Below are 11701 nucleotides of genomic sequence, written 5' to 3'. Positions count from 1 at the left end.
TCTGCGGCCGATTTCCCTAATTTAAATCGGATTAACGTCTGGCTCCCGCCTTTTTTTTTTTTTAATTCCCCGCAAACGGAAGGAGGAGATGACCAACCTTTCACCCAGTCCCGTGGCGGCTTGCCGCTCTGCCATCGGCTGAGCGATACGTAGTGATCGGCGAAAGCAGAGTCCACGTGTATTTTTATTTCCGTGGACCTTACTTGCAGCTATGTAGTCTCTGACTAGACCTACTTATTCACGGAAACCTAAAAAAAAAAAGCAAAAGCAATGTCGCCACACGACTGCCTGAAAGGCACTCCATGTGTTGGTCGACTCCTCCCACCGTATGCGGGGAATTTAAAAAAAAAAAGGCGGGAGCCGGACGTTAATCTGATTTAATTAGTGAAATTGGCCGCACAGGGCAATAAATCGAAGTTTCTAAGAATGCTGGGAACGATTTGATCGAGTTCACACAGCAAAAAGACAAGTTCAGATTCCTCTTCAGTGCACCTTTAACAATAAGAAGACAAAATTTGTATTTTTTTCACAATTATTTAAAGGGAATTCCTAATGATATGTCAATTCGTTTGCACAGACCTAATTGCACTCATTGCAAATGTCCATCAATCATGCCTGTGTCAACGGTCAAATACTTAGGAGTATTCTTCGATACCGACATGTCTTGGAATACCCATTTGTCTTTTTATTGTTCTCAGCTCCGGAAAGTTGCGTGTTTGCTGCACTCTGTTAAGTATCTTTGCCCTACGTATATACGCAAGCAAATAGTATACGCCTTAGCCTACAGTGTGTTACGTTATGGTATGGTATGGTATGGTATGGTATGGTACGCTATGGCCTTCTGGCGAAAGAAGGTCAACAGCATACTGAAACCCTCCCTTATGTCAGTAGTTTTTAAACACATCTGGACTAATGATTTTTGTACACCATATGCTCCTGTTAAAGATCTCCGAAGTCGTGATCATTTTCTCGTGCCTAGAGTGCGAACCCGTTATGGCGAGCGTCTTCGAAAACATTATGTTCCCTCTGTTCTTAATCAGTTGCCCAGAGAAACATTTTCTGCTAATTCCAAAAAGATAGTCAAAGCTTGTCTTGTGAAATTAGGTTGTTAGTTACAGTATTTCGTTTGATGCTATATTTTCACATGTTTTTGATTTCTCTCCTTTTGTGTGTATTTTTGCGTTTGCTCTTTTGGAATCCATTTTTTTTCTTCCCACGCCCTCTTTTTTTTTGCTTCCTTTCCTTTTTTTTCCTGTCCATCTTTTCTTTTTTTCTTTTTTTGCAACTTGTCTGCTCGGTGCATGACATATGCTGTCTGCTGCCGGGCACTGCCACTCAAGCCTTCTGAGGCTTTGGCAGGCCCGCATTTGTACTGAAAAGAGGAAATAAAAATTTTATTATTATTATTATTATTATTATTATTATTATTATTATCAATAGCTGGAATGACAACCAATGAAGCAGCGATTATATTGCAGTTTTTGCATGCCTCACGTGACCTTAACGCAATTTTGATGTCGCAGAGCTGCTGAAACCAACACTGAAAGAGCATGAGAGAAAAATTCTATTATAAATTATTTAGTGATCATAAGCAAATACCACATGATGATCCATGTGAAGTCATCTTTCACGCATGACTGCACAGAAAAAGACATGCCACCAAAATTAGGTGTCTATACTCCTTTAATACAGTAGAATCTTAATATCCTCGTCAGACCCAAGCAAACGTTCGGCCTGTCAACATTAATCTTGATATATATTTGAAGCCTCGGTGGTGTCATGAATACACCCAAGTCTGGCAGCATAGGTTCAACAGTTCTTCCCATATGAGTTTTCTCCATGCTCTCTGCTACATGCTCTCAATGCTTTCTTTTTTTTTAATTTACATGTGCATTATAATGTATGTGGGGTCTGACGAGGATATAACAAACGTCAATTGAACTAAACTAGCAAAGTAATGCATTTTTTTAAATCCGCAATCTCTGCCCTATTGAAAACCATGTATTTCTTTTTTCAATTTAATGAAGCAATTTTAAACGGCAGTTTCTATTTAACCAAGTCCTTGCGCATCACATGCATGTACCAGGAGCCGCCTAGACTGGAAGATGAAAATCAAAACTTTAGCTGAGGCAGACGGCGATTTGCATGTGTCCTTTTATGCCCAAATGTTACCAGTGCGCTTCAATCACTAGACGAGAACAGAAGCAGAACATACTTCTGCACCATTTGCCACGTACAAATGAAACCTGTGGAGGGCGCATTCCATCGCCAGTCAACAGTGTAGTGCGGTGAAGCCTGCTGCCTGTCAATGGCACGGGTATCTGTTGGTGCAGAGTTCACATATTCCTCCTCCCCACCCCCCTTTTTTACGGCTAAATTATTTCCGGTCCCAAAAGTCAACAAATACTTGCTAGAACCTTTCTTCCCACGATAGGTCACCAAGTAATCTCTTTTGAATGTCATCATTATCGCTAGGCGCCTGGTGGTTCGTGTACTCGTATTATACAACATGGCTTGAGAAATTGTGTGCATCATCTTGAACCCTAAAATATTGTATATAACACACTCTAATCAGAGCATTTTGAAAATTCTTATCACAAAATTCTGATCAAGTGCAATTGTATCATGAGATTCTATTTTATTTACAAGATGGCATGAACCGGGAGTGTTCAAGAATCTAACTTTATTTGGACTACTCAAATATAGGAACCCTGATGTAACGAAATTTGTGACTAAGTATTTTTTGGCTGCAAGTGTGACATTCTTAAATCGAGGTTTAACTGCACAAAAAAAAAATGGGGGCAGCAAATGTTGTTGAGGCATGCAACATTTCCAAATTTATCAAAGTGGAATCATGATCAAGCATATCTAAGCATGTTCAGGAGCATAAAATATGTGCTATCAGTTAGCTATTAAAGATAACTAACCAGGTGCACTTGAGTCACTTATCTTTTCTCTCAAAACATTAGTAATTTTACAATGTTCTTGCAAAATAAACATTAGTATGGCATTAATAATTCAGCTCCTTCACTGCTACTAACAATGCTAACTTGGCCAAGTGACTCAGATTCAGCTGGATACAGACAACTACAGGACCCAAAATAACAATTTTGACGTTTTGGCAGCGTTTGCTTTACATTATTTGCTGCGCCGCCGCGGTGGCTCAGCGGTTATGGTGCTCAGCTACTGACCCGAAAGACGCGGGTTCGATCCCGGCCGCGGCAGTTGAATTTCTTTGGAGGAGAAATTCTAGAGGCCCGTGTGCTGTGCGATGTCAGTGCACGTTAAAGAACCCCAGGTGGTCGAAATTTCCGGAGCCCTCCACTACGGCGTCTCTCATAGCCTCAGTCGCTTTGGGACGTTAAACCCCATAAACCAAACCAAAATTCGGACCCCCCCCCCTATTTTTCGGACATGCTTGATTATTTGAACTGTTTTCTGCACCAGGACATGGCCCATAAACCCACTATATAAGAGCACCTGAAATTTCGGTCGCACCATAACTGACTGCTCGATTTTTTCGGACTTTGTTTGCACTCACTGCGAAAACCCAAGCTGATACATAATGTGTGCTCTGGAACTTCATTAATCCAAACCGCAAGGGAGATTGAAAACTTGTCCAACCAAAACGAAATTCAAGCTTAAAAAGTTCACAGCGTCATGGGTTAACGGTGGGACCCGTCGTGTATTCCTGGTGTGCAGCACAAACAGTATTAAGTGGTGCTATGAAGCCGTGGGACAGCTCAGATTTTTCAAACAGCCTGCGAAAAACACACACGCCAGGTTGCTATTGTCATCTGCTGTCAGTTCCAATAAGTTGACTTCCCCAGAGGCTCACTGATGAGTCACGCTGCACCCAAGAAAACCTAATGATGGCCCACCGATGAGCCACGAAGCACAGGGATTAGAGCCCCGAAAATCACTGCCGCAGTGAATGCATTAAAGGGAGCCTCTGAAATTGTGGACCTGAAATTCTCCACAAGTCGGCAGATTGCGCCCGTGTGGTTTAGAATTCATACTGTTCTTAGACGTCCACCACACGACCTTGAACAGTAGTTAGTTCATGGAACTCATCTATACCGATTCTTTTGTCCTGAATATGGGAAAAGGCAGGTGCGAAGCACTTGGGAGACGTATCACTTAGCAGAGATGGGGAACGTATAACAAAAGTGAGGTCAGAGTACCTGTGGCAAAACCCACCTAGACTCAGACTTTTCTATAATAAAACCATCGACAACTGGCATTTTGATGACAGGCAAGATGCCTTATTACACGCGAGCCACAGCATACTGCTGGCTACGATGCTGATTTACGATGCAGTCACTAGACCTAAATTAATTATGAAGACCAACGTCAATGAACCGCTTGCTTTGGCCAGATGCAACGGCAGGTTTGCTTTCGCGTCTAGACTTTGGCCCAACCTGTGCATTCGTCAGTGACATGCCGAAGGTAGCACAGCCATCGTCGGCTAAGCTCGTGAAAGCAGTTGCCGCAAGCCTGTGTACACGATGCACAGACAGATTTAGTCATGAAGAGCTTGAGAATAAGCACAAAATCAGTGAAATTCAATTTTTCGGATTCTTAGTTTTCATGGCCCTTAGAGTGTCCAAAAAATGAGTCACCAGCTGTATTTGCAATTTCTACGTTTTCATGCCATTACCATCAGCAGCATCAGCTCAGGTTTGTGGTACCGTACAAACCGGGCCACACCCAACCTTTCCACAAGACACACGCAAATAGCCTTTAAAATGCGTGCACACAGGAGCCTCCAGGCACCGCCCACTGATGCTGTGTGAAGCTGCGGGACATTATCATCATCAATAACTTTTAAGAGCATTAGCTCTTACTACTAACGTTTGTCAAGGACGTGTTTGTCTGCAACGAAGGTCAAACTGACCAAAACAGTAACCACGTGACCACGCTATCACATAGCAACAGTGGGCGCATAGAGCGTCACTTGATACCTGTACTTTCAATCCATTATATATGTGCCAGTATAACTGGCCATCGAAATTGTTAAACTACCACAGGCCTGATGCATTTTTTTTTATCTTTCTCCTTCGCCGAGAAAGATGGTGCCGTGTGTTTTCTGGCGCGGGACGAGCTCATACTTTTATTTTTTCGTACGCAGCAACGCTCACAGCTTCATCACGAACGATTGAAACAAGGTGGAGGCTGAAATGCACAAAACAACAAGTACCGCCTGAGATACCTTCCTTTTCATGTCCCGCGTTCTGCGCACTAAATTGTGGGTGCTTGGTTGTTTGTTGTGGGTTTCTTTCTTTTTTTTTAGGTTTCTGACTGCTTTTGCTTCGAATGTATGACACTGCTTTTGCTATGAATGCTCCACACTGTTTTTGCTAGGAATTTTATTCCTCTCTTTGGTTACAAAAATCATTTCTCAGAAGATAGTAGTACTATCTTCTGAGAAATGATTTTACTAACAGTACTAAGTACTGTTAGTACTTTATGCGCATGGGATAAAATTCCTCTGCATTTGCATGTATGATGTCTTGTTTTCATGCCGATTTCCTGTCACTGGCTGTGTTCGGAGTGATAATGCGCTGTGTCACATGCTTGAGCTCAGGACGATAAGTGTGCCTCTTTTCCGTCTAATAAACAGTTGGTGTGTGCGCATGAGTTGTTCTTTTCTTGAGCTATTGTAATTGCGCCCCTTCCTTTCCCTTCCACTCTCATCTCTTGGGCCGTGATGTGATGTCACTCATTCGACAGGCACAGACAAACTCCCTTCCCTGTAAACTGTATTCGCACTGTATCCGTCACAAACCTGGCAACCCCGCCTGTGTGTGGTGAGCATCCTTCAAACATTCATACATACTGGTTATGGCCCTGCGCCTCGTGCCTCGTGGTTATGCCTCGTGCCTCTCTCCCTATGCCAACCTCTCTGTAACTAGTCCTCTGACTGCCTGTAATCGCCCACATCCCGCACATCCAAGAGACATGTGGTACAACTCTGCCTCTAACCGCTACATAGTGCCCATCAAACGGACGGTTAAGAAGTCTCGCGACCTAAGTGGCTCACCAGGGTTGCTACAAAGTCACACAAGCTTCGGACAAAGATTGGCGAAATGGCTGAGTGTGAGCTTAAGTGCTAATGCACTAAAAAAACAAACGAAAGGTGCCCTACCATAACTGTCATGGCTTTACTACTTTGCTGGGGTGGTCACTTTATTCAGGCAGTGCAGCACAGTCACTTACTGATGAAAAATTAGACGATTTAGCATGGTTAGGCAAAATTCAAACAAGGTGCACTTGCACTTCGCTTTTCACTTTGGTTTCCGCTGGAGGCTCAGTATAAAAGGGCAACGCGATAGCGGTGTGTTCTGGATCCACTGCTCAAGGAAGTTAATGAAGACAACGGCAGGCGAAGCACAGCGCCAGAGAGAGGCAGTTAAACAAGCAGTAAGTTCGGCCGAGGTGGTGATGTAGTGGTTTAACCCTTTCGCTGTCGGGTGTTTCTGCCCGTGACGCACCCCCAGTGTCGCACGCTACCGGGATGATGGTCCCGCTGTTTCAACATCAGAATCTGACGATGCGGAACTCTCCTCTTCCTCGGATGAGACGCTGTCCGAATCCGAGCTCGGCTCGTATTCAGAATCGGAAGATCCACCGCTCCAATGCGCAGAGGAAGGTCCCGCGCGGTCAGCCATATCCGAAAGTAACCGCGCGCAGCAGGGGTATGCTTTTAGTGGCCCGCAAAACGGAGAGCAATGGGACGCTGTGTAATAAAGATGAGAGAGGGAGATGGAAAAAGGCTAAAACAAAGTTAGAGGCGCTTTACGTTTGCTGCTGCCAGCCGCAAGCGAGGGTGCGACGAGAGAGCGAAGCGAAAGCAGCGATCGAGTCATGTGTCGGTTTCTTTGACTCTCGGAGTGGCAACGGCGCGCGCCCTTGAACTTGAAGCGCCGTAGCTCACACGCCGACAGAAGAAAAATAAAAACCTGCAAAACAGCGGCAGACGGCAGAACAACCCTTGGACCCATAACCACACACGCGCGCGTCATGATCCGCCGAACGCGGAGCGACCGCGCCACTCAGCAAAGAGAGAGGGGTGGGATGGCAGACGCTCCGTACTCTTCACTACATGTACCAAAACAGTAAGGGGGTGAAAATACAAACTTGTAGAAAGATTCAACAGATGGCGCGGATAGTCCAAGAGCGTCAGCTTTGCGCTCAAACGCGAAATTTTGAACGCACGATAGAGAACGTACCGGTACGTCAGTGACACTGTGGGGGGGAAGCGCGAAAACGTACCGGTACGTCCGTGACAGCGAAAGGGTTAATGCAGTGGCCAGCATAGCCTATCTGTCAGCACCACTGCAGGTTTAAAACCCACTCAGTTCTTTTTTCTTATAAAGTGGTTTGCACCATTGGCCACAAAGCCTACTGGCAGGTTGCCCACAACCTGGCGGGTAGGTTGCCACCTGCCCACCATGGCAGGTGGGCCACTTGTCAGAGACTTCAGAGAGAAACATCTGCGAAATCCGAGATTAGAGGTTTCCACAAGGTACTCAGAGAATTAGAAACTGGAACTAGGTACAGTCGTGAGCAAAAGATGAGAGACCGCGGCTCCGGGGCCACACCACGGCGCTGCTATCTCGCGCCGCACGCTCGCGGCGAGAGTGCCCCGAGTGATGACAAACTTGCACTCGCGCTGGTGCTTATCACGCTTGATGAATTTCCAGTGCAACGCTCGGCTACTGTGCTGCTGACGGTCGCGACGGAAGGGAGTACGCCTCGCGAAGCGCCTAAAGTCTCTGAAGGGAAATAGGGCTAGCTGCTCCCCTCCTCTTCCGTTCTCGGCGCGATATCAGAAATATCAGATATTTCTTCATCCAAAACAATTGTAATCTATCTTAATGTTTTCATTGGTCCAGAGAGATCGTGTGTTACCTGGTTTTCTTTTCCTCTTTACGGCTCTCTCCACCCTCCTGTCTTATAGATACCTGTCCGAGTAGACGACGGGCGTCCTGTCAAGTGGCAGGTGCGCTGTCAGTGTCTGGGTGTCATAAACAAGGATGGTCTGGGCCCCCTTGTGCACATCGAAGGCCATTTTAACTCCTCCGCTTATAGTGTCATCATCCAAGAGCAGTTGGTCCCCTACGTGCTTGGTGGCGCCTTCAGCGATGGCTGCTTCCTTTTCCAGCAGGACCGTAGCACTGTTCACACAGCTCGCCTCATGGGTACACCGCGGGAAGAGCTGGCCATCCACGAGCTGGAGTGGCCACCAGTAGGTGTAGATCTGAACCCTATCGAAAACGTGTGGTGGCTGATCAAGAAGCAACTTGCGGCACGAGATCTTCACATGGTTACAGCTGATCAACTGTGGACTGCCGTAAAACAAGAATGGCCGCCTCTTCGTGCTTGCCCCGACGTTGTGTCATCACTGTATGATTCGATGCCACGTCAAGCTGTTGGTATAATTGACGTTTACGGCAACTCCAATAAGTATTGTTGAATGTTACGTCCAGATAGTTCATTTCTCACGAATATAAAGAGACTGAGTCCCGAACATTTTGAATACTTATTTGAAGGGGGCATTTGAAGCAAGCATCCACAGTGCCTTGCATTTTACGCCTCGATGCACTCGTCTCTACCTAATGATTCAATAGTCGAGTGGAAGCCGCGCGTATCTTTTAACACCATGCTAATACAGGCATGACATTGACGCGCAACCGTCAAGGCGTGCTGAAACCGGAGGAGGAGAGCAGCTGGCCCTACTTTCCCTTCAGAGACTTTAGGCACTTTGCGATGCGCGCTCTCTTTCGTCGCAACCTTCAGCTGCAGAGTAGTCGAACACCGTACTACGAATTTATCAAGCATGATAAGCACCTGAGTAAGCGCAAGGGTGAAGTTTGTCGTCACTCGGGGCACACTGTCGCCGCGAGCGTGCGGCGCAAGGTAACGCCGTGGTGCGGCCCTGCAGCTGCTCCCGCGATCGGAGTTGTGGTCTCTCCACTTTTGCTCACAACTGTACAAGTCATGAGAACTTCCCACAAGGAAGTACTGTGATGCATACCTTATGAACAGGGCCAAGATCTTCACCTCCACACTGAACAGCCTTGTCAAGATATGCTATGCCCTCAGCCAGGCCAGCCTCCTTCTCCGCCTTAGGGGCTAGTTCACATCGCTTGAATGTGACACGTGCAAGGCGCCATAACAGATCCGGATCACCACAGTCCTTGTGGAGTAACAGCATGTTGTACGATGCCTCATGGTCACCAGCTTCATGCAAGCGGTCAGCCTCTTGTTTTGCATGTTCAACTGTAAAAAAAAAAATAATAATTTTATCACCAATCTCAAGACTAGAGATAACCGTATTACTAGCATTAACATTCATTTTATCACCAATCTCAAGACTAGAGATAACCGTATTACTAGCATTAACAACATTATTGCCTTGAAAGCTGTGTTTTCACACATAGGTGTTTACTTAACCAAGTAGATGGGAAACACAGCATTTGAGCCCAGCAGGGTTTCCCGCACATCCCTGCAAGTCCTTGCCTTCAGAAAGGGGCAGATTAGAGTTCCTCTTGCCTTCAAGAGACTTGGAATGCTGTTGATGCATAACGAGCCACATGGTGTGACCCAGAAGCGAAACCACCTGGGCTCTAAACTTTTGTCAGACTATACATCTATGTAAGGCAAGGTAATCACGACAGATCTTGATCATGAAAGACAAATTGGCAGAGAATACACATTTGGCTCGCTCCCAAATTATGAACAGCCTGCCATGTACATGAAAAAGAAAGTATTTAACCCATGCATCCTGCCAGAAGTTGCCTATGGGATTAAAACATGGAGGCTAACAAAATGGCTAGTGCTCAAAGCAGTCCTGCAAGCAAAAGAATAGAAAATGACAGACGTAATGTTGACAAACTAGAAAAACCAACCTGGTTTCATAGTCCTAGAATGACTAATAACTAAAGACAGCTGTTCAAAATAAGCTAGTGGAGGGATGAAAAATCAAGGTATAAAACATTTTACAATGGGCAAAATGTGTTGTGTGTTTTGTGGCACACGGGCAACTAAGGCCATTATGTGCAAAATGCAAGGTTTAAAACATTTGTTTGGCAGGAGGGGGTTAAAAGGTTTTTTTATTGTACTATAACTGGTTTAGAAACTGCTTCTTTTAAGAACGAAACAATGCAGGAAATTCTGGTAGGTGCGTTTCATCCTAAGAGTAAGCTTGGATGGAATGGGATGTGTTCAACACAAGAGGGCTTAGTCTGGCTGGTTGATGCATGTTGATGGAAACAGATTGAACAGCGTTAACAAACAGGATGAAAGAGAAGAACAGTGACACAAGTGCTGTGCCCATGTACTTCTCTTCCGTCCCGTCTATTAGCACTGTTCAATCGGTTCAACACAAAATCGTGAGAAATACTTTTTCAATAGTCTCTCAAATTTCAAACATGAAATTAGGCTTGTGATGACCAGCTCTGCGAAGAGACCAATGAAGCTGTATGTTAAATGAGTGCAACCAATATGAAGGCGATATGAAATTCCTTTAATGAAGCATTCTTGAAGACTACACGACTACCATTCTTCGATGAACGATTTCACTAGGTGTAGTCTATTGTTTACTTCATCATCCCACGAAGTCTGCCATTTTGCTCTCAGATTTCTCTGTACAAATTTCATGACATCTTTATGTGGCATACCTACGAGCTGCATTTTTGCATTATGGGCTGCTGCAGCACATGCATCAGCTCTCTCATTGTCTCAGATTCCCACACAGCTAGGAACCTCAATTTTTATATCATAAACAGTGGCGTCGCTAGGGTGAACAGCATCTGGTGTGGTCGAATTCTAACACACCTCCCCCCCCCCCCCCCCCTCCCTGCTTGGCTGTGGAAGCTGCTCTATATGAAAGATATTTTGACTGAAGCATCCTAAGAACAACCTATTTAGTGAAAATAGTATTGCAACATGTATTTACAAACGACCATCATACATAGCCGCACAGCTAGTGGGAAGTGGCACCTAGCACATAAACTTCTATTGGTCTTCCTCTTCATCTGCACGTCATTGTGAGCCAACCCTCTGGCGACAATAACACATTCCCGGTGCTTAGCCAGAAGCGCGTCAGCTGCGTGGTACTGCTTGGGACAAACAGCATCAACAGCGTCAGTCGGAAAATTGAGCGGGGCAATTTCATAGGTGTTATCAGTCACCTGATAGAGAACGCGGGAATGGACAATGTACGGGAAGAACAGTTTTTAGCAAGTCTGACCCGGATAGGTAGACACCATGGAGGATGAGCTAACCCTGAGAGACGTGGACTTCCCGATGTTGGCAGTCATAAACTGGCTGCTCACTGATTTGCGACGAGGAGAGGCGGGCGTGGGCGAGTTGGCGCGTAAGCTCCGCTTGCATGCAATTACATCTCGTGCATACTGTGTGGTTAAGGCGCCAGCAGGCAGTATCAATGTATTCAGGCCCTAGGACAACATAGGAACGAAGAATAAAATGGCAAAAAGACAGCGGAGTAATGGCGGAAAGGACTGTAGGCGAGCATGACATGAGGTAGAGCAATTTCCCAATCACTGAGGTCAGCTCAAGCCTTTGCAAGAGTAAAGATCCCTGGAGGTTTGCCTCTGGGCCCATGCAATGTGGCTCATTATGCGCCGCTCGAGTTCTAGAGCCTTGAAGATAAGAAACCTTGAAAAATTTAGGC

At 45.6% G+C, this 11701-nt stretch overlaps 1 pseudogene across 1 annotated transcript in view; it reads right to left on the bottom strand.

Moving 5' to 3' along the window:
* LOC149351056 (regulator of microtubule dynamics protein 1-like) overlaps window positions 1-11701 on the bottom strand; it is a 48927-nt pseudogene that overhangs the window by 21469 nt on the left and 15757 nt on the right. The window contains exon 3 of the transcript XR_016290496.1: window positions 9041-9285. The product of XR_016290496.1 is annotated as a regulator of microtubule dynamics protein 1-like (transcript). The remainder of the gene's footprint in view (window positions 1-9040; window positions 9286-11701) is intronic.

This window comes from Amblyomma mixtum, chromosome 3, assembly GCF_055824585.1.
Source record: "Amblyomma mixtum isolate Tamu chromosome 3, ASM5582458v1, whole genome shotgun sequence".
In the NCBI taxonomy this organism is placed as follows: Eukaryota; Metazoa; Arthropoda; class Arachnida; order Ixodida; family Ixodidae; genus Amblyomma; species Amblyomma mixtum.
Note: the sequence above shows the minus strand (reverse complement) of the source record. Positions and strands in the feature narration are given on the sequence as shown.